The sequence below is a fragment of the Syngnathoides biaculeatus genome, chromosome 12 (genome assembly GCF_019802595.1).
Source record: "Syngnathoides biaculeatus isolate LvHL_M chromosome 12, ASM1980259v1, whole genome shotgun sequence".
Taxonomy (NCBI): Eukaryota; Metazoa; Chordata; class Actinopteri; order Syngnathiformes; family Syngnathidae; genus Syngnathoides; species Syngnathoides biaculeatus.
The window spans coordinates 24,262,353-24,283,342 of record NC_084651.1 but is presented as its reverse complement, the minus strand read 5'-3'; the positions used below and the strand labels follow the sequence as shown (position 1 = coordinate 24,283,342).

The 20,990-nt window shown below is 39.5% G+C and overlaps 1 long non-coding RNA gene across 3 annotated transcripts in view; it reads right to left on the bottom strand.

The window, feature by feature from the left end:
* Nucleotides 1-20,757, bottom strand: part of LOC133510029 (uncharacterized) — a 38,221-nt gene extending 17,464 nt beyond the window's left edge. For 2 of the 3 annotated variants that reach the window (XR_009797497.1, XR_009797496.1), the window contains exons 1-3: nt 20,661-20,757; nt 7,537-7,645; nt 3,229-3,328 (exon numbers count right to left, since the gene is read on the bottom strand). This is a non-coding gene — a long non-coding RNA (uncharacterized LOC133510029). Of the gene's footprint in view, nt 1-3,228; nt 3,329-7,536; nt 7,646-8,292; nt 8,551-20,660 lie in introns of all 3 variants that reach the window. The other variant, XR_009797498.1, reaches the window with a different exon arrangement.
* Nucleotides 20,758-20,990: the final 233 nt, after the last annotated feature.

Genomic DNA, 20,990 nt, shown 5'->3' with positions numbered 1-20,990 from the left:
CAAACAAATTACTAGTTGGTGCTGTAGATTCCCAGAAAACCAACAAGACCCAGCATTCATGGTATACACACTCTTAAGGCTGTGCAATTGGGAAATTTGTTGAAAGGGGTGTGTTGAAAAAATAGCAGTGTGGCATTCAATCAGTGAGGTTAGGAATTTTGTGAAAAACAGATATGAATCAGGTGGCCCCTATTTAAGGATGAAGCCGGCATGTGTTGAACATGATTTTCTCACCTAAAGCCTAAGGAAAATGGGTCGTTAAACCCATTGTTCAGAAGAACAGCGTTCTTTGATTCAAAGTTTGAATCGGAGAAGGGAAACGTTATAAAGAGATGGAAAAGAATGATAGGCCGTTCAGATAAAATAATCTCTTATGCCTTAAAATGGAGAGCAAAACCAGAGACGTGGCAGAAAATGGAAGACCACCATAAAAATGGATTGTAAAATAACCAGAATGGCAAGGGTTCAGCCAATGATCAGTTCCAGGATGATCAAAGGTAGTCCGGTGTTACCTGTAAGTACTGTGATCGTGAGAAGACGTCAGTGTGAAACTAATCCCATCTAATGAATTCCCTGCAAAGTTTCTCTGTGAAAATAAAGCATGTGCAGAAGAGGCTACAATTTGCCAAAGACCACATCAACTGGCCTAAAGAGAAATGAAGGACATTTTTTGGACGGATAAAAGTAACTGTTCTTGATTGTGTCCAGGGGCCACAGACAGTTTGTGAGATGACCCCAAACTCTGAATTTAAGCCACAGTACACAGTGAAGACAGTGAAGCAAGGTGGTGCAAGCAACATGATATGGGTATCTTTCTCCAACTAAGGTGTGGGGCCTATTTATCACATACCATGGATCATGGTTTGGATTGCACATCTACTACTGTAATACTTGAAATGTCATGTCACTTTATGTTGAAGAGGGTATGCCCATGAAATGGGTGTTTCAACAAGACAATGACACCAAACAACCTTGCAGACATGCAAAGTCTTGGCTCCAAACCAACAACATTCATGCCATGGAGTGGCCAGCACAATCCCCAGACCTTAATCCAATCGAATATGTGGTGTGACATCAAAAATGCTGTTTCTGAAGCAAAACCACCAAATGTAAATGAATTGTGGAATGTCATTCAGGAATCTTGGAGTGGAATAACAGCTGAAAAGTGCATCAAGTTGGTTGACTCTATGTCATACAGATGTGAAGGCGTTATAAAAAACTGTGGTCATGCAACTAAATACTAGTTTAGTGATTCAAATGATTGATAAATCCTTGAAACATTAAAGTTTGTACAAAATAGTTTATAAAGTCACTGGGAGAGTGCTATTTTATTTAACACACCCCTTTGAACAAAATGCCCAATTGCACAGCAAGAGTGTGTATATGATGAATGTTGGGTCTTGTTGGTTTTCTGAGAATCTACTACACCTACTAGTCACTTGTTTAACATGTACCAATACAAAAAATGTACTGAAAACATGAATTAATCTGTTTTGTCGCATTGGACTGCTATTATTTTGAACACAACTGTATATTGCTCGGCCAACAGTGAGTATGAGTTTCACGAACATTTTAACCTGGGGTGGACCAAGTTTTGCCCGAATGAAATAAATATATAAATGAATACATGAATAAATAAGTAAATTGGATAAATAAATAAACTTAATGCTGTATAGCACATCTGAGCCCCAACACATAGCAATGATTGCATTTTCCCTTGTGAAGGCAGCACTGCATCAGCAAGCTGCTGAGGTACACTTCTCAATTAGTATGTGGATCTGTGTATGTCGCACATGCAGAGGCCAACACCAACATACTCCTACTCCTGACACCAGCTACACATATCAATCAAGTATGGACTGCATTTTAGAAGCTACGAAAAGATTTTCTTGGTTGAATTTCATACTTGATGGTATTTTTTGGGCGGCACGGTGGGTCAGCTGGGAGGGGATTGGCCTAACACTTCTGAGGTCCAGGGTTGAATCCCAGGCCCGCCTGTGTGGAGTTTGCATGTTCTCCCCATGCCTGCGTGGGTTTCCTCCGGTCACTTTGGTTTCCTCCCACATTCCAAAAACATGCAATATTAATTGGACACTCTAAATTGCCCCTCGGTGTGATTATAAGTGCGGCTGTTTGTCTCGATGTGCCCTGCGATTGGCTGTCAACCAGTCCAGGGTGTACCCCGCCTCCTGCCCGTTTACAGCTGGGATAGGCTCCAGCACTCCCCGTGACGCTCGCGAGGATAAATGTTACGATAAAGAAAATGGATGGATGGTATATTTTGGGTAAACCAGAGACCCAACAAGTGGCATACAAGCAAAAGTACATTTCCCCCAAAGCCCCTGTATGGTTAATTCAGAGAAGTTTGATGGCTGGAGGGGGACATGTAAAATCAGACTTGCATCAAGTGAAGTGTCTGAGGTCTCAATGGTCGGAACAGAACCGCAGAACATTAAAAAAAAAAAAAAAGACAGCAAAGACCAAGTGACAGTGAGGAAATTAAAATTCATGCTTACTGAGAGAAAAATTTGACCAGACTGATGGCAGACAGGACAAGGTTTGGGCTGAGAGTGATCATGGTGATGGCGAGCAGGCCAAGTACAATAAATGAGGCCTGAAAGCACCATGCATCACTTTTAGCACCAAGGTTCTGTGAGGGGAAGCTGAATACCTGTAGACCCCCTACGAGCTGTGATGTGCATATTTTGGAGGAAATGAAAAGTGGTGACTTAACTGGTGACCTGATAAACCCAAGCATTTAATTTCGCTTCATATCCAATATAAACTTGACTCATTCTACCAGATGTGCAATTCGTGGTCTTACAAAAAGTATAAATTCATACACTTTATTTGTAGTTTCGTTTGAATGTTGAAAGGTGAGTCAACTTAATAGTTCAACAATCACCATCATATGATTATTCAAATTTAAATCAATGTTGTCATTATCAGTACTAATTACACAGTACACAGCTCATGTTGTAAGTCAAAAGGATAAATAAAATCTAGTGGTGGGATTTGATAAAGGAGTTATCAATAATTAGTTGTAAATAATTAGTAATAATATATAATTATATAGAAATCATAACTTACAAATTCCCATGAGGCTATTAAATATGCAAACAAGTTCCCTTTTGTCATTTTTGTTGCAGAAAATTGCAATCACACGAATATTATTTCAAACTGAAACTGCAAATTTGTCTTAAATTAGGTGAAAAAACATGGACTTACATTTTTTTTTCTTGCAACCCAGTGTTATCCAAGACATCAACCACCCAGGTTATCATCAGTTCTCCTCCTTGCAGTCTGCTCGCACATGAACAAACAGCAACTGCAAAAGGAACAATTTTTACCCATGAGTTAAATGTTTATCACAGGACTTTTATTTTATTTATTGCTATTAGTATAACTTACATGCTATGTGCCTATTTATTGTCTTGTTTTTGTTATTTTATTTTATTCTATTTTTTTCTGCCATCTTCCTTTCCACCAAGACATTTATTCACTTTTCAATTTCTGCAGTCCAGGCAATACTAACCTCTGTGGTTATGCCTTCATTTCAATTTTGTGGAGTTTCCATGTATGCAATGTCAAACCCCTTGAACAGTTGAGTGAAAAAGAGAATACAGAAGTGTGAATGAAGTATGAGGAAAGTGTTTCTTGTGAACAATAAGAGCTCCACAAAGGAAACCACAATTGCATCACATGTCCATTCAGTCCAGGTTGGAGGGAAAATGTTTACTATCCCTGAAATCCAACTATCCATTACTTCAACTTTGCAGTAACTGTGGTAGGAAGCCTGGAGGAGGAATGGCGAACACTTGGGGCACTGATAGCATTCATGCACCTGTGATGTCAGTGCACCAGAAGATTGCATTGGGCTAATGATGTGATGAAGTATGGAGACTGCAATGCTTGGCTAAACGGAAAGCTTATTTTGAAAAAGCTGCCCTTTGGAAGCGTGGAGAAAAGCGTGGTTGTGTGGAACAAAAACCTTACTTATCAGTGAAGCACTGCAACCCTACCATATCACCCGAAAGCAAAGTATGTTTACAGCAAGCAGCAGAGCGTCCAGAGTTCTTGAATGAACATGATTAGTTTATTCTTGTGATTAGCTAATGAAAATTTTCATCACACTACCTGTTTTGAAAAACACACAAAATACTACAAATGTGTCAAGTCTTAACATTTTCTTTTCAAATGCTGTTATTGTAATACACACACACACATATATATATATATATATATATATATATATATATATATATATATATAGAGAGAGAGAGAGAGAGAGAGAGAATGGTACCTCTATTTATGAAATGAATTCATTCTGGATGTCGGTTCGTAATGTGAATTTTTCATTTAAAAAAACATTAAAAGTAGTTAATGTAAAGAATAATAAAAAATATGTTAATTTACCTTTGCTCTAGGAGTGACTGTCTTGGATAAAATTAGAAATGAGCTATCAGAAGGACAGTCAATGTGTGATGATTTGGAGACAAAGTTAAAGCAGCCTTTGATGGTTTAAACACATCGAGAGGAGAGGGAAGAAGAAGAATCATTATCATTGTCATGAACGTGCACACAAATTTTTTTCTGTGCATTTTGCCCATCACAATGAACACACACACATGCACACACTAGAGCAAGGAGGAGCTGAAGCACCCAGCAAGCAGTTCAAGGTATCAGTGACATAATAACTATGTATCAAGGACACCACAGCCATGAGTCCCAGGGATGGTCCAGTTGGGGTCTTGAACCTAGGTCCCCACTGGGGTAGATGATGATTGTAAGCATTTGGCCATGGCTAGCAGGTGAGTGAGCATAATGATAGAAGGATGGTGAGGACTGGGCTCCCAGGTAAGCGCTCAAAGAAGACTGAAGAGAAGGTTGATAGATGAAGTGAGGAAAAACATGAGGACAGTTGGTGTTAGAGAGGAGGTTGATGGAGATAGGTTTACATGGAAAATGATGATACACTGTGGCAATCCCTAACAGGACAAGCCAAAAGGAAAACAAGAAGAGGGACGATGCAGATAAAGACATCAGGAGAACAGATGACAGAAGTCGGAAACAGCAAAGCAGGGTGGGGTAGTGAATGTCTGTTCTAGTAAATCAGAAAGAGGAGGAGTGGAGGTCGTGGAGGCTGTGTAGCGTCTGGCCAATCCTGTGCATTCCTCTCTCATTGAAATTAAGCTTCGCAAAGCAGGCCCCAGGGCTTGGTTGCTAAGCAGTGAGATGGCTTGCCGATTTCCACAGAGACCTCAGAAGCAAGATCCTCTCTGATGGCCTGAACCAGACACCCCATAATAATGAGCAGCACCTCAGCAACAATAGGGACCACAAATCAAGGGGTTCATGCTGCTCGATTGCAGTAACAAGGGGAATAATTCACGGCGTGCAGGTTAATTCTATTGTATTAAGTTACCCCCATGTTGGGTTACTGACAGCAGGGTCCTCCTTCTACCATATGGAGAATGTTATCTAAATCTTTTGGCTCTTTTTATGTCAACCAAAGACATTTAGAGTGATTTTTCTTTCTTATAATCGAGCCAGCAAGTTATGTTAGGCCCCTCTTCTTCTTTGTTTGCCTCACTAGCTGAGAGGGCACACATTGCTAGAAATTTTGATATTTCGAACCATAGAGACATGTTGGTAAACTTGGTAACTGTGGCAGCAGGGATTCATTTTTTTTTTTTCAACCAGAGCTTTCAGGGTCTGCTCGTAAGAGCATTTTCCTGTGGTTGTTTTTTTTTTTTTTCCTTTCTCTTTCAAGGGGGTGCAACTTGCAAAGGAATTGTGAGTGACCTTTTAAATTTTAGACAGTGGAGAAAGCTAAACAAGCCAAAGTCTGTTACTCTGTCAACAAACACTTAAAGGTCTCAGGAGAAGTTGGGAGCCTCCGGGGTCCAGGGAATGCTATTCATGTGGAGTGTAAGAAAGCATGGCCAAGGATGCTTTAGCGGTGCTCGTAAACAAGGACAAATGTCTATCCATTCTCATAATAATCTGGTAGCAATATGCAGACACCGGCTGGGGCACTGTATAGTACTGCATGTTAAAGGTTAAGTGAAACATGAATAATTATGTGCTGTCTCACTGATTTTCCTGTTTTGGGGGTCGAGAAATATTTTCAAATGTTAGTACGAACATTGAAGATGTTTATAGATACAACAGCATAGTTCTATAGTACTGAGTTTTTCTTTGTGCATGGATGTGTCCATGATAGAATGAGTGACAGGATTGCTTTGACTTTTTTTGTTGTTGTCATATTATATATTTCATTAGATATTGCAGCCTGCAGGCAAACTGAGATGTCATTTCTGAATGATAAAGTTGGTGTATTTGGATTATCCAAGTCAACATTTTTAAAATAATTATTATTCATGTTACATTCGTAAATATGTATTGAACATTTAGTTTCATTTACTACACTAAATGTGTTTTTTCTATTATTGTGTTTTATGGGCTACTTCAATTAACTGATTGAGTATGCAGTGGCCTGTTCATCCATTAACCGACACTTTACATGCCCATCAATAATTCTCTGTATTGTAAGCAGCTGCTTTTAATTTATCTACCATTGTGGAGATTATCAGCATACTACAGCACTTTAAAACAATGAGTCCATATTTTTAAGTAAACATATTTTGGCCTTCTTATTCTTACCCACACTCCAAACGGGACCATGGTCAGATGTGAAATTAATCGGTGTGATTAAAAAAAAATGTATAAAGAAATCCACATTTTAGTGTTAGTGGTGGTTTGACGTGTCCAGGCAATTAGCTGCTGCCACCAAAGGCAACTGTGGCGATTTTTCTTGCTTAACTCATTAGAAGGGTCTCAGGCAGTGTGCTCACTCATGTCAGGCCAGCGTAATTACTTTAAACAAGAGGGTGGGAGGGGGATCAGAGTCGCCGCTGTCTTGGATTGTTCACTAGAGCCTCATTGTGGAATTTAATTAAGCGTACATTTTAATAAAAACTCATTTGGGATGAAATGTGGTGTTCATAGTATCCTGGTCTCCTAAATGCATGCGTAACTTCATCTTAGATTAACGTTGACAGGTGACATGATGGCTTTTTATAATGTGGGTTTTGATAAGGCATTAAACAATAAACTTGAACATGGAAGACATTATGAAATCTACATTCCTTCTGCTCTTTTTCACACTGAACTTGATGTAGTGGGTGAAGTGTGAGCAATTAGCCATACAAAATATTGCACATTGGGTGTTTTTATTTGAACTACTTGCACATTTTCACGACATAAATTAAAGTTAGTTGACAGATTCACTGTAAACACAACATAAAGCACACAGAAAGCTCACAAGTGGGTCTTCTGTGACTTCCCAGCTCTTGTTGCTGTATTTTTGTTTGGTTCAGGAGTTCAGGAGGTGCAAAAGCAAGGAACCCTTTGATATTAATGGTATTGCTGTCCTGTCTCAGGTCTTCACAGTAACAAAACCCTGGCCACACTCGGTCTTCACAGCCAATTATAGGCCTTTTTCCACCCTCATGCAGCTTTGCCATCTCTTACCTAATTGGTCACTAGTGAGTTGTCCTCTACTCAGGAATGATGACCACCGGACTGTCCACTTTCTGTGAGCCACGGCTGATGCACAAGGAATTTGAAACAAGTGTGACATCTAAAATTGCAGAAGAGGTATAGAAGTCAGGTCTTCCCTGTGGCATATAAAACCTTCAGTTTTTCCTGAATTCTGCAATAAAGTAAACAGAATATATTTGTTTAATTGTACTTAGTACAGAGTGACTCCTCATGCTGAGGTTTATTCCCCTGTATCCTCTTTAAGATGCCTAATGCATCAACAGTTCATGGGTAAAAATTGCACTAAACCAATACAAAGCACTGTCATTGATCTTTTAAAGGTTACTGGGGAAAGCAAAGCCATGTGCATACAACAGGGCAAAGAAGACATTCTGACGGTGATTCAAATGAAAAATTAAATATATATAGAAGTCATTTAATGTGTTCAAACAAAATACAGTACTTTCACTTTTTTATAATCTTCCATTATGAATGCTGTGTGATAAGGAAACAAGAAAACAGCAGCTCCACTCAAAAACCTGGTACTATTCTGCCATATTATTGATCTCTTCTCTCTCTCTTTATTCTTTTTCCAGCTTTTGTGTGTTTTGCTATCACACACGAGTGAAGGATGCACAAACACAAACAAGGAGCAAAGAAAAATGGTTTAGAAACCCGCAACACAGTGTTTGTCTCTTTTCTTCCCCAATCTTCTCGAACAAGTCTTGAGAAACATGGACTTCTGACCTTCTGATCATCCCCCTAAAGCTTGTACAGCATCTTAGTCCACATCTTCTGCATCCCCAGCTCTTGCACGAATAATTGTGTTCTGCACTGACTTCCTGCTCTGGCTGAGTTGCTCCACACCGGCTGGTTCACTTTGTCAATGTTCTCAGCAGCTTTTGTCAAAGAAGTCCATCCTCTATCTCCTTTCAGTCACTCATCAAGCGTTTGTGTCACTCTAAGTCTTGACAAATGGTGACAGAAGTGTGATACCCAAAAAGCCTGAACGAGCACAGAGTGAGAGATATGAACAAATATTATAACACAATAGTAGAGAGAGCTGTTGCACAACATACTAAGCACTTTGCCACTTGGCAGAATGCTTAGCATAGCTGCAAGCCTTGTTCATTGTTGCACCTCATACATATAAAGCATTTGCAGGTGCGTAATTTCCAAGGCAACCAAAATATATTTTACATTGGTTGAAGAAATATTTTGTCAGGAGTTATGTTTGCAGATTCATGCAAAAAGTACATTGATTCATATCTGTATAATAATTCCTGTCTGCAAATCACAAAGTAGCACAAGTGCTAATGTGCAAAGCAATACTTGGATTCACGTTCACATTTACATCTTATGTCTTCTATGAACCAAACATATAGTGCAGGTTTTTGAACTATTTGCGGATGTACACGGAGAGAACTCACAAGCATAGAGAGAGCATCTAAACTCTACACGGACCTCTTAGACCCATTCCCAACTCGCCATTGTGCCCGCTGCTTCCACTTTTACAGACTTAGGAAGAATTGTGGTTGAACTATTGTTATGAATAAATGCAACATCAATGCACCAAACACTTGTTTTGCAAACGCTATTGTGGTGTTGGTATACTTTGAGTGAATTTGCCATAGGTGAGGTTTACGTCAAACTATAAGATTGCCTTTTCAAAGTGCATTTTGGTGTACTCCTGTGCTTTTGCACCCATGGAAAAGCTTTGTGTGAAAATGGGCACTGCAAAATTCCGAAGTCTTCACTTCTCTATGCTTCGATCTGAAAGTTGTTATCACGCTGGAGCATTTAACTTATCTTGAATGCACATCATTGAGTGAGGAACAAACATTGGGGAAGATGAACTGAACTGGAAACGGAGCAGTACATAAAATTTAAGAATGCTTATTTTGGCTGATTCTGTTTCATATTTTGCAGTATTCAACAACAGAATTATTTAACAACACTTCCTCGTGGTTTCTACATAAGCAAAGTCTGCAAAAATAAGAATGGAATTGTGTCCAATGAATTTGGACACCCAGAAAATACAAATTAATATTTGATAGTTTTACACTGTTTTTTCATTCCAAATAATCCAAAAGCTATCTATCAATACTGGGTGCATATTTACAAGTTACAACAAATATTTGCTCCAAGTGAGGAGTGAGAGTCTCGGAAAACTTACTTATTGCATTCGCACAGTTGTGAAGAGTCTTGTCATAATTTAGTTTAATAATTTCACTTTAGCTTCAGCATAAAGTGGACATCATATGATACTTATAATACATCCATAAAGAATATTGATTTGTAACCCCTGTCAATGACTTGACATCATCTTTAATTGATGTCTCCATTAAATGATAACCTCAAGTAAATGCCTAATTTTTCCCAATATTTTCTCCCCTTGCCCTTTATCGTTCACATTGACTCCTCATTGGGATCTTTGGTGAAAAGAACATTTGACCCAAACACAGGAACAAACAGAGAACTCCACGTAACACAGTAAAATAAAATAAAATCCAAAATGTCTAAACACATACAGTATCATGACATTGGCGAACCATAGATGAAGAGTCCCCGACCATCAGGCCATGGACTGGTACTGGTCCGTTGTGCCATTGGTACCACCTTTGCACAGAGCAACTGAACAACAATTATGTTAATGATTATTGGAATAATATGTTTTATTTTGAAAAGATTATGCATCCACCTTTGTTGCTCTACATGTCAAACTATGTACTAAGTACTAAAAAAGTAAGCCTACAAGGTAGAAAATTTGATTTAGAGTGCCATGGAAATGTTTTTGGCCCCTTCCTGATTTATTTATTTATTTTTGCATCTCTATCACACACAAAGCTTTCAAATAAAAAATCCAGTTGTCAAATGACAATTTAATTAATTAGGTTACACAAAAAATTCAAACCTTTCTGACCCTCTGTCAAAGAGTAATTGCCCCCCGAACCTAATTTCAGGTAGTGCCCCCGTTGGCAGCAATAACTGAAACCCAAGCGTTGCCCCGGAGTAATTTTGTCCCACTCTTCTTTGGAGAATTCTTTCAACTCCTCCATATTGGAGGATTTTCTGGAATGAACTGCCTCTTTAAAGTCCCATCACAGCCTCTCAATTGGATTTAAATCCGGACTTTGACTTGGCCACTCCAAAACCTTCATTTTTTTTTTTTAACCATTCAGAGTTGGACTTGCTGGTATGTTTCAGATTGCTATCCTGCTGCATGATCCAAGCGTTTGAGATTGAGAGTGCAAACCGATGTTCTCCTTCAGGATTTTCTGTTTCACAGAAGAATTCATTGTTCCATCAATCACAACAAGCTGTCCTAGTCGTGAGGCTGCAAAGCAGCCCAAGACCATCACATTGCCACCACCATGCCTCTCTGTTGGAGTAATGTTCTTTTAATCAAATGCTCTGCCATTTTTACACCAGATGTAACATCTTCTAAAAAGTAAACTTTCTGACTCATCAGTCCACAGAATGTTTCTCCAAAAGTTTTGAGGATCATCAAGATGTTTTTTTTGGCAAATGTGAGATGAGTCTCTATACTCATTGCTGATAGGATTTTTTTTTCACCTGGGAGGTCTCTTATGGATGCAATTATTGGCAAGTGTTTTTCTGATGGTAGTCACAAACACTGACCTTAATTGACCCTAGCAAGGCCTGCAGGTCTTTTGATGTTGTAGGAGGTTCTTTTGTGACCTCCTGGTTGAGTCATCATTGCACTATTGGAGTAATTTTAGTTGGTTGTCCGCTCCTAAAAAGGTTTGGCACTATTCCCAGTTTTTTTCTCTCTGTGGATAATGGCTCTGCTGTGATTTGCTGGAGCCCCAAAGGTTTGGAAATGGCTTTTAACCTTTTTTTCAATGCCTTAATCAATCTTTGTCATTGGAAAACTGCATTTTGCATTTCCCTGGGTTGTCTCCAGTTGATATTAAAATCGAATTGATGATTGTAAAATGTGTGTGATAGATATTTAAAAAAATAATAATTAGAAATTAAGAGGGGGTAAATACTTTTTGACAGCACTGTACAAAACAATTTCAGTTCTTCTTAAATACTGTATGATATTGGGGGTACAGGGAGCACATGCAAACTCCAGACAGGTGAAGCTGGATTTGACTGGGTCCTTAGGACCATGCTGCCCTACTTTTTAATAGTTTAGAAATGTTAACAGATTTACTTAAACCTTTGCATAAAAAGTAAAATTGTCTTTGAGCACAAAACTCTATTTTCCTTTCATTTCATGCCTTTTAGTCTAGCTCGCAAACCTGTAAAAAATACCTGACAAGCTATTATAGAAAAGGAGAAAAAAAAACGTTTTTCAGTGCATTTACAGTATATTGTTTGACCCGTGTAGACCTTGTTCTCCGCCCTCACCGCTGCATATGGGTCAGCGCATATCCACCTTCATTCATTTCTAAGAAGTTTCTCCGTTTTGTAGAAAGTATGAACGTTTGAGTTGATAAAGGCACACACACAAAGCGAGGCACGCACATAAACAGTAAATACAAAGAGTGAGGTTCACGGTGTCACACTAAAGTAGCTTTCGTCCATTCTGCGGTGTGAAAGCAAAGTACTGTACATAAACATGGCCCTGCACGGTAGCAGACCAGGAAAAAAAATTAACTCCTGAACAATTAACTTTAAGCTTAAAGCTTGTAAAAATATAGACTGTGCATTTTCTAAATACATATATATATAAATTCAAATAGATAACATTGCATTTTTTGGTTATATTGTTCTTATTGATTTCATGATGACATTGCTGGTTTTCAGTACAAATGAAGATGAATGAATTAATTACTCTTGCTCCAGGACCCACCCATGGGTTTTGAAGTACAGTATGGATTTCTAGTTTTTGTGGTAAGTTAAATTCGGCATCAGTCATCCCTGTTATTAATGACCAACTAAAGGACTGATAAGATTAAGTAGAGTGTATATCCAAAACATTAACAACATTTTTGTGTGTTAAAGGAGGAGAGAACGAAAGAAGACTTGCCGATTGGCCATCAAAGAACCGTGATAGTGTACATTTTAGGAAAATCTGTATTGTAATCGTTATGTCCCAGGGAATAGGAGGGCCTAAGTCCTACAGTCCCAAATTTTTGTTAATAAACTAAGGACGTGATTTATTTAAAGGTCTCATGCCATTATTTAAAAATATATATATATTTTCATAATCTTTGCTGTCCTTTTATCCGAACTGCAAGATAATTTGGACTGGAAATGTCCAGGATGGCCTTCTTAAGATATTTTTCTTAAATGCTACCTGTTGAGAAAGCTGGATTTCTTATTAAGTCATTATGTAAATACTCTTTTTTATGATTAGATTGCTTTTATTCATAAATTTATCATTAAAAAACACTTTGTTCTAATTTATCCTTGCCGATACCTCAGTGTCTTGTGCCTTGTGGTGGCCAAGCGATCATAGCAAAGCTCCCTTTGGATCCTTGTTCAACAATCATTGTGAACCAGAATTGATAAAGTCTTGGACTGCTGTTCCACTAACAGGGGACCTGAGTTGAAAGCGTACAAAGATGAAAATAAAAAACAAGGGGTATATTTTCATTTGAACATATTGTAAATTTTATGACTTTGATGGCTTCTTGACATTTTGTCCAGAGTAACCACAAACCTCACCATTTCATCCATAGCTACATTATCCACTACAAATATCAAATATTTTGGGAAAAAACTTACAGACCATTTTTTACACATTTAGAATATCACAGAAAAGTTTATTTATTTCCATAATTCCATTCAAAAATGAAGCACACTTTATACTAGAAAGGAAAAGAGCGCCTTGGATCACTGCACCATATTTTGACGGATGTAATCTGATCCTAATTTCTTTTTATTTCTGCAAAAACTGACAAGTAAATGGCGATTTTGTCACAGTATTTTTGTTTTGTAATTGCTGATTTTGTGAAAAGAATAGATGTGAAATTATTTAAATTTTGGACATTGAATCTATGAAGTTTAACTTTTTGAATTGAATTATGGAAATATTTTACATTTTTTATAATGGGTCTGTATGCATAACTTCATAGATTGTGTTTGTATGTATATGATGAAAATCACTCTCTTAAAACCTGGGAATGCCGTCTTGCCATTCAGCTGGGTGGACTGGATGGATATCAACCACAATGTGAATAAGTAATATTAATTGAGAAAACTATGATGGTGATTTGAAATCCACCCACTATGGTGTTTATTGCCTTTTACATTCAACTGACAAACCGCCTTCAATGTCAAACTTAAACCTTGTTACTGACTCATTTTGACCTACACTATGTTTATAAATAAAAGAGTCAAAGAAAATAATGACATTGATGGCATGGGACCTTTTTAGGTTTTCATAAGCAAAAGTGGGCACAAACTTGATTGCTCACGCAAACAGACATGGAAGCTGATTACTGACCGGGCTCATCCAAGATTGCGTCTGATAAACAAAATTTCAGCACAGTTGATTTTGCACATTCTGAGAGGAGTACTGTATATGCAAATTCATTAATTTTGCTCGCCCAACGTGGAGGATGCAAAATTATGGGAGACGGGGAGAACTTTTCTGCTTGAGTTAACATTTTTGAATATGACACAAACACAAATTATCTTGCTCTATTGAGCAATGCAATTTTGGAACTTCTGAATTTTATAATGGTTGACTTGAAGATAGTCACAAGAAGGATTCAATACACATCCTCTGTGACAAAACTCCGTTCAACAGTGCTCTGACAATTGGTGCTGACCTTTCCCAGTGGAAGCTTTTTCGTGTGTGCTTTCCCAAGTTCTGAATGAATGAGAGGGGAGGGGAAGAGTGAGGCTCCAGGGAGAAGAGATAGCGAGGGTGGACGACTTCAAATACTTAAGGTCAACAATCCAGAGAAATGGTGACTGTGGTAAGGAAGTGAAGAAACAGGTCCAGGCAGTCCAGTTTGGCAGGTTGGAACATCTGGACGAAGGTGTGACACAAGAGTCTCTGCTAGGATGAAGGGCAAAGTTTATAAAACAGTGGTGGGACCAGCCATGATGTATGGATTAGAGACGGTGGTACTGAAGAGACAATAGTAAGCAGAACTGGAGGTGGCAGAAATGAAGATGTTGAGGTTCTCTCTAGGAGTGAGGAGGATGGATATGTTTAGAAATGAGCTCATTAGCGGGACAGACAAAGTTGGGTGTTTTGGAGACAAAGTGAGAGAGAGCAGACGTCGATGGTTTGGTCATGTCCAGAGGCGAGAGAGTAAGTAAGCTGATTTCCTCCAAATTATCAGAGCATTCACATTATTTTCTCGTACAATACAAATGTATGTGTAGGAAAAAGCATCAGAGTTAACTTAAGAGCACAATTTGTTGGAATGAATGCAAATGCAATTTAGCATATTTGGAATCCACTGTAAAGCATCGCAACCACATGCAACGTCCCTAACAACATCGAGCACAATCTGTTGGCGTGTCCATCCAATTTTCATCGCTTTTAGGATCAGGCCCAAGTCTTGAATTGTGGATCAAACCACCATGTAACAATGTTTTAACTTTCACTCCACACAATACTGTTGGCTGATGTTAACTCTAACTGCAACTGTCCACTTTTTAAAAATCTAGATCTAGAAAAGGGATTGACTTTATTAAAAAAAAATCTTATCATGTGAAGGAATTATAATGGTCATATTTTGACACAAGAATTGATTGATTTTACATTTTAATTATTTCAATTGTAAAATTGTTTAGAAAGCAAAGCCAATCTACCTAGCATAAAATATCCATAACTTTTTATGTAGGCAAGCGTGAATGACCAGGAAGTGGCAATGATTAGTAAGGGGGAAGTTACAAAGGCACTGAACAGAATGAAAAATTGAAAGAGAGTTGGTCCTGATAACATACCAGTCGAGGTATGGAAGCAATTTGGAGAGGTGGCTGTGGAGTTTTTGACCTACTTATTTAATAGAATACTAGCAGGAGAGAAGATGCCTGAAGAATGGCGGAAAACTGTGCTAGTCCCAATTTTCAAGAACAAAGGCGATGTTCAGAGCTATGGAAACTACAAAGGAATAAAGATGAGCCACACAATGAAGTGTTGGGAGAGTAGTGGAGGCTAGACTCAAGACAGTATCTGCGAGCAACATTATGGTTTCATGCCTAGAAAGAGTACCACAGATGCATTATTTGCTTTGAGGATTCTCGTGGAAAAGTACACAGAAGGTCAGAAGGAGTTACATTGTGCCTTTGTAGACCTAGAGAAAGCCTTTGACAGAGTACCAAGAGAGGAACTATGGTACTGCATGTGCAACTCTGGTGTGGGGGAGAAATGTTAGATTAGTACAGGACATGTATTACGGCAGCAGAACAGCGGTGACGTGTGCCGTTGGTGTGTCAGAAGAATTTAAGGTGGAGGTGGGACTGCATCACAGATCCAACGGGTCAAACGTGTCCAAGCGGGGTGGAACAGTTAGCGGAAGTTGTCTGGTGTTCGATGCGACAAAAGAGTCTCTGCTAGGATGAAGGGCAAAGTTTATAAAACAGTGGTGACGCCGGCCATGTGGTACGTATTAGAGGCAGTGGCACTGAAGAAACAACAGGAAACAGAACTAGAGGTAGCAGAAATGAAGATGTTGAGGTTCTCTCAAGGAGTGAGCACGTTGGATAGGGTTAGAAATGAGCTCATTAGAGAGACACCCAAAGTTGGATGTTTTGGAGACAAGGTTAGAGAGAGCAGAAATCGATGGTTTGGACATGCGCAGAGGGGAGAGAGTGAGTATAATGGTAGAAGGGTGCTGTGGATGGAGCTGCCAGGCAAAAGAGTGAGAGGAAGACCAAAGAAAAGGTTGATGGATGTTGTGAGTGAGGACATGAGGACAGTGGGTGTTAGAGAAGAAGATGCACGAGAAGGGCTTAGATGGAAAAAGATGACACGCTGTGACAACCCCTAACGGGGCAAGCCGAAAGGAAAAACAAGTAGAAACTCTCCGTATGTTTTAAATGTAAGTTTTTAATATAATAGACACATCTTCCAAGTGATGAAGATGAATGCGCATTGACCAAAATCGTCATTTAAATCCGCTAAGAATTACAGCCACAAAAGGGGAAAAGGGGGAAATCAGGGAGGAAGGAGAGTGAATAAAAGGCTGAGGAGGGAGTGAGATGTTAATTAAAAAGATAAGTGACCAACGGTGGCTGCGTGTCAGGGTGCAGAATCATAACTGGAGTTCACCAGCTTTGTGGCGCATGGTAGTGCACAGTAACGCGCTCAGTGAAGGTTTTGTATGACCTCGCTTGTGATTGAGCCACACAACATTTTTAGGTGAATGGATTCAGTCTTCAGAAGGTGGGAGCAGAGCAAATGTAGAGCAGAATATACACACGTGCCAACACATGCTCTTCCTCTCTTTCGTCTTTCACACCATCTCCACATGTATCTCCCTCCACCCGCTGTTTCCTCGTCTTTCTCTTCCGAGGCACTTGTGACAGATCCAGGCAGTGGGTGGTGGCGCTGGCACATTGTTTCCTCTTCTTTTTCACCTCTCTTTCTTCCATAGCAAAAACACGCAGACGCAAACTGATCCTCACCCACACACGGGGTTATAATTAATACTTGTATCCATATTTCAGGCTGTTTGCTTTGAAAAAAAAAAAAAAAACGAAAGCTGGGGCTGAGGAGGGCTGAGAGAGTACGAGGGGTGCAAAAAAAATCTCTAAGATTAATTAACGGTGAAAGAAGGCGAGAAAAGGGATGAGTCCCAAGAAAGCAGCAAGCTCTGCACAATGCAGTACACTTTATTTTAATAAGTGAGCCATGTGTTTCTCTTTTCTATGTGTGTAGGTGTGTATGTGTGTCACCACTACACCACTCTCCCTGAAATGAAGGATAACTAGCCCACTGGATTAGGGAACGCACCATCTATCCTCCGTGCCCCTGCTCCCCTTCCCTCCTCCTCCACCCTTCTGCCCATTATTTGTATTCAAGGTTTTTTGAAATGACATTGCAATCTGACGATGCACCAGCCCATTATAATGTCTAGCAGGACAAATACCCTGACGTTTTTCTATGTAGAACTAACACAATTTTTCCACGTCAGTGTGTGTGTGTGTGCGTGTGTGTGCGTGTGCGTGTGTGTGTACGTGTGTTTGTGGGTGTGCATGGTGGTATTATTTCTGTGGTCTGGGGTGGCGGAAAGGCCCCAGGAATGCTGTCATTAATCCTGGAGGAGGGCCGTCGCACAGTCTGATTATTAGAGAAATAAATTTGCATGCTGCATATGAGCCAGGTGAAAAGCACTGAAGGCGCAAATTATATTTCCCTGACAAGCTGAGACGCAGAATGGAGGCTGCCACCATATTGCTCCGAAACACACTTTCATGCATTGACATTCCTGCTGCTACACATAGAAGCTTAGGAAGCCTTTGCATATGCATGGCAGCACAACACACCAAGGGATCATTGAAATTTGTACAGATTACAGTGAAGAATGCACCTGAATGTGTTTTCTATTCATAATGGAATGCTCACACAAATTCAGAAACACACATTGATGAATGATTGTTACTACAGACAAGACTCTGGAAAAGACCACAAAGACCAAATGCACATCCATGCCCATAGACTGTTTTTCTTTTCTTTTCATTTTTGTAAACATGCATTCATTTGCGAATGTATCATGAGGGGTCCTTTGCTCTGGGCTGTCTTCTAACACAGCCTGTAATGATCCATGCCAGCCAACTTAATGGAGTGGACACTTGCATCAACTTCATTATGTTACATTATCTGACAAAATGACATATCTTCTTATACATTAAACATGTTCTTGAGATACATCCTCACAATTTTGTCTTCACTAACTTTGGAAAGAAAAGATCCCAACTAGCTAGGTTGAGTATACAGTGACACGTACTATGATGTATGGTTTACCAGGAGGACACTTGTTTACCACTTAGAAAATAAAATAATCTATTCATGGGTCAGGTTCATCATCATACAATCTTTGTTTTCGGTAGAGACAATGTTTTTAACATCTTTATACATAGAAAAGTAAGAACCTAAAAATTAGATTCATGAGGTGCATCTGCGTCATCATTTGTCAATTAAGACCGAGTCTACAAATTTTCTGTCTCAGTTTGACATTTGAGGCCCTGTAGCTCAGTGGGTAGAGTACTGGTTTGGTAAACCAGGGGTTGTGTGTTCATATCCCACTGGGGCCTCCACTCCCTGACAAGGGTTGCGTCAGGAAGGGAATCCGGTGTAAAAATTGTGCCAGACATATATGTGCGTTCATCTGAAATGATACACTGTGGCAACCCCGGAAGGGACAAGCCGAAAGAAATTTTCTTACAAGACATAAACTTGCCGCACCTCAACGGTTATCATGGGAGACTTGCATATTTTACGGCCCTCTTGCAACTTCTACCCGGTTTCACATTTCTTCCTTATTTATCTCTATTTGTGCCTGGCACTTCTGTGATTTTTTAAAAAGGGAGAAAAAACAGCAGCTGACGTGAATGGAAAATGAGGGATACCGAATGTGAGAGGATGAGGCAGCCGAGGTAGGCAGTGAATCTCATTTCCCTGTAAAAGTTATGAAAAGTATGAAATCTCTCTTGCCATTTTCTGTACCGCTTATCTTCCCTAGGTTTGCTGGAGCCTCACCACGCTATCTTTGGGCGAGACGAGCGGTACACCCTGAACTGGTCGGAAGCCAATCGCAGGGCGCATATAAACACATAAACATTTGCACTCACATTCACACTGAATGGCTATTTAGAGTCCCAATTAATGCTGCATGTTTTTGGGATGTGGGAGGAAACCTGTGTGCCTGATGATTGTAATCATGATGAGGACTTGAACTCAGACATTTTGGCAATTTTTTTTCTGGAAATTTGGGATGCTTCATAATTGTTAAATCTTATAGGATAGCTAGACCTAATAAAACAATCCTTCTTTGTAATCCTTTATCTATCCCTAGAGGAGAAAGTGAACAATGACATTCAAATAAACGCCACATGGGTTAGGGCTTGTGTTTGCTCTCGCTCAGATTAGAACACATGGTTATTTGTCCACTGTAAGTAATCTTTCATCTTTTAGCCTGTGACTATAGGCAGAGGAGACACAGCAGGATTGGTGATTCTTTTCTAAAGCCTCTAGTTAGGCATGCATATATTCCTATTAAAGTCAACAGTCCCGGAAGAAGACAACAAAGAGCAAACAGAATGACCTTGAAATATTTATCCCCAGCCCTGCTTCAGAGAATTAAGTTTAGTGTCAGGGGCAACTCACAGCAATCCAGCTCCACTTTGAGTAGAAGCGTGTATCCCTATGCACAGAAATGCAAAAACACTAATGCTCCTAATTTTTATAGACTGAGGCAAACTTATGTACCAGCTTGCAGTGTTCAATATTAAAAGAGGTCAGAAAGGCATGGCTTTGATTGGGACAATAAAGGCTGATGAACAGGATCTTACAGTGAATGTGTGCGTGTCTATGTGCCACAGTGCAAGGGGTACAAGCCAAAACCCTGAAGTGAATGCCAGGAGCTGCCCGGCCTAGAAAGTATGTGTTTATTTGTGCATGTGCGCACACTCGCAAGTGTGTGTGTGCGTGCGCAGAAAAGCGGGTGGGGGTGAAGAAGGAAATGAAAGGCCCACTCTAAGCAAATGTGGGTCATAACTGATGATAAAGATAGGACAAAATGTCATAAATTCTCAGTTTTATCGCATTGATTAAACAAACAAACAACAAAGCACAAAAGCTATCAAGCACCATTTAGATCAAAACTGAGCCACGCCTATGAACAGACTGCCTGTCTAGCATTTCCGAACCCTGCAAAACCAAACAGCTACTATGTATAATGCATCAAAAATATAGAATGAAAGGTTGAATTGCAGAATCTGCTAAACAATATACGCATTTTGCTGCAGCTACCACCATTTCCATTTAAGACAATCACGTGCCCATCAGTATAGTTCCGTGACCACAAACGTTTCATGTACGCCCTGAAACAGCTCTCGTTAACTAGCGGCTAATATAGCGTCAAAAGGAACGCAGGGGAATGGGAAATGTGTTGTCCAAACTAGTGTATAATACAACAAAAAGTTATTTCAATATTAAATTACCAAAGTGATACCTGTTTTTACCAAGCTGATGATCCACTGCAGAATTTCTAAAGGGACGGGTGCAAGGGAGACGGGATTGAGGTTTTGCCAAAAACCTCTTTGTTGTAGTTATGTAATCGTCATGTTCATAGGGAATTTTTATTGAAAGAGTAACAAAGCACATGTCCACAAATTAGCTCACTTTTTCCCATTGAACTTCTCATTGTCTCCAATGCCTGTGAGGGCTTACAGTATTGGATGATTGGAGGGGACAAAGGAAAACCAGTGGGCTGTGTGTGTGTTTGTGTGAGGAGGGGGAAGCATATTGGCAGTGTGGCAAAGAAAAGCATGCTGGCTTGTTG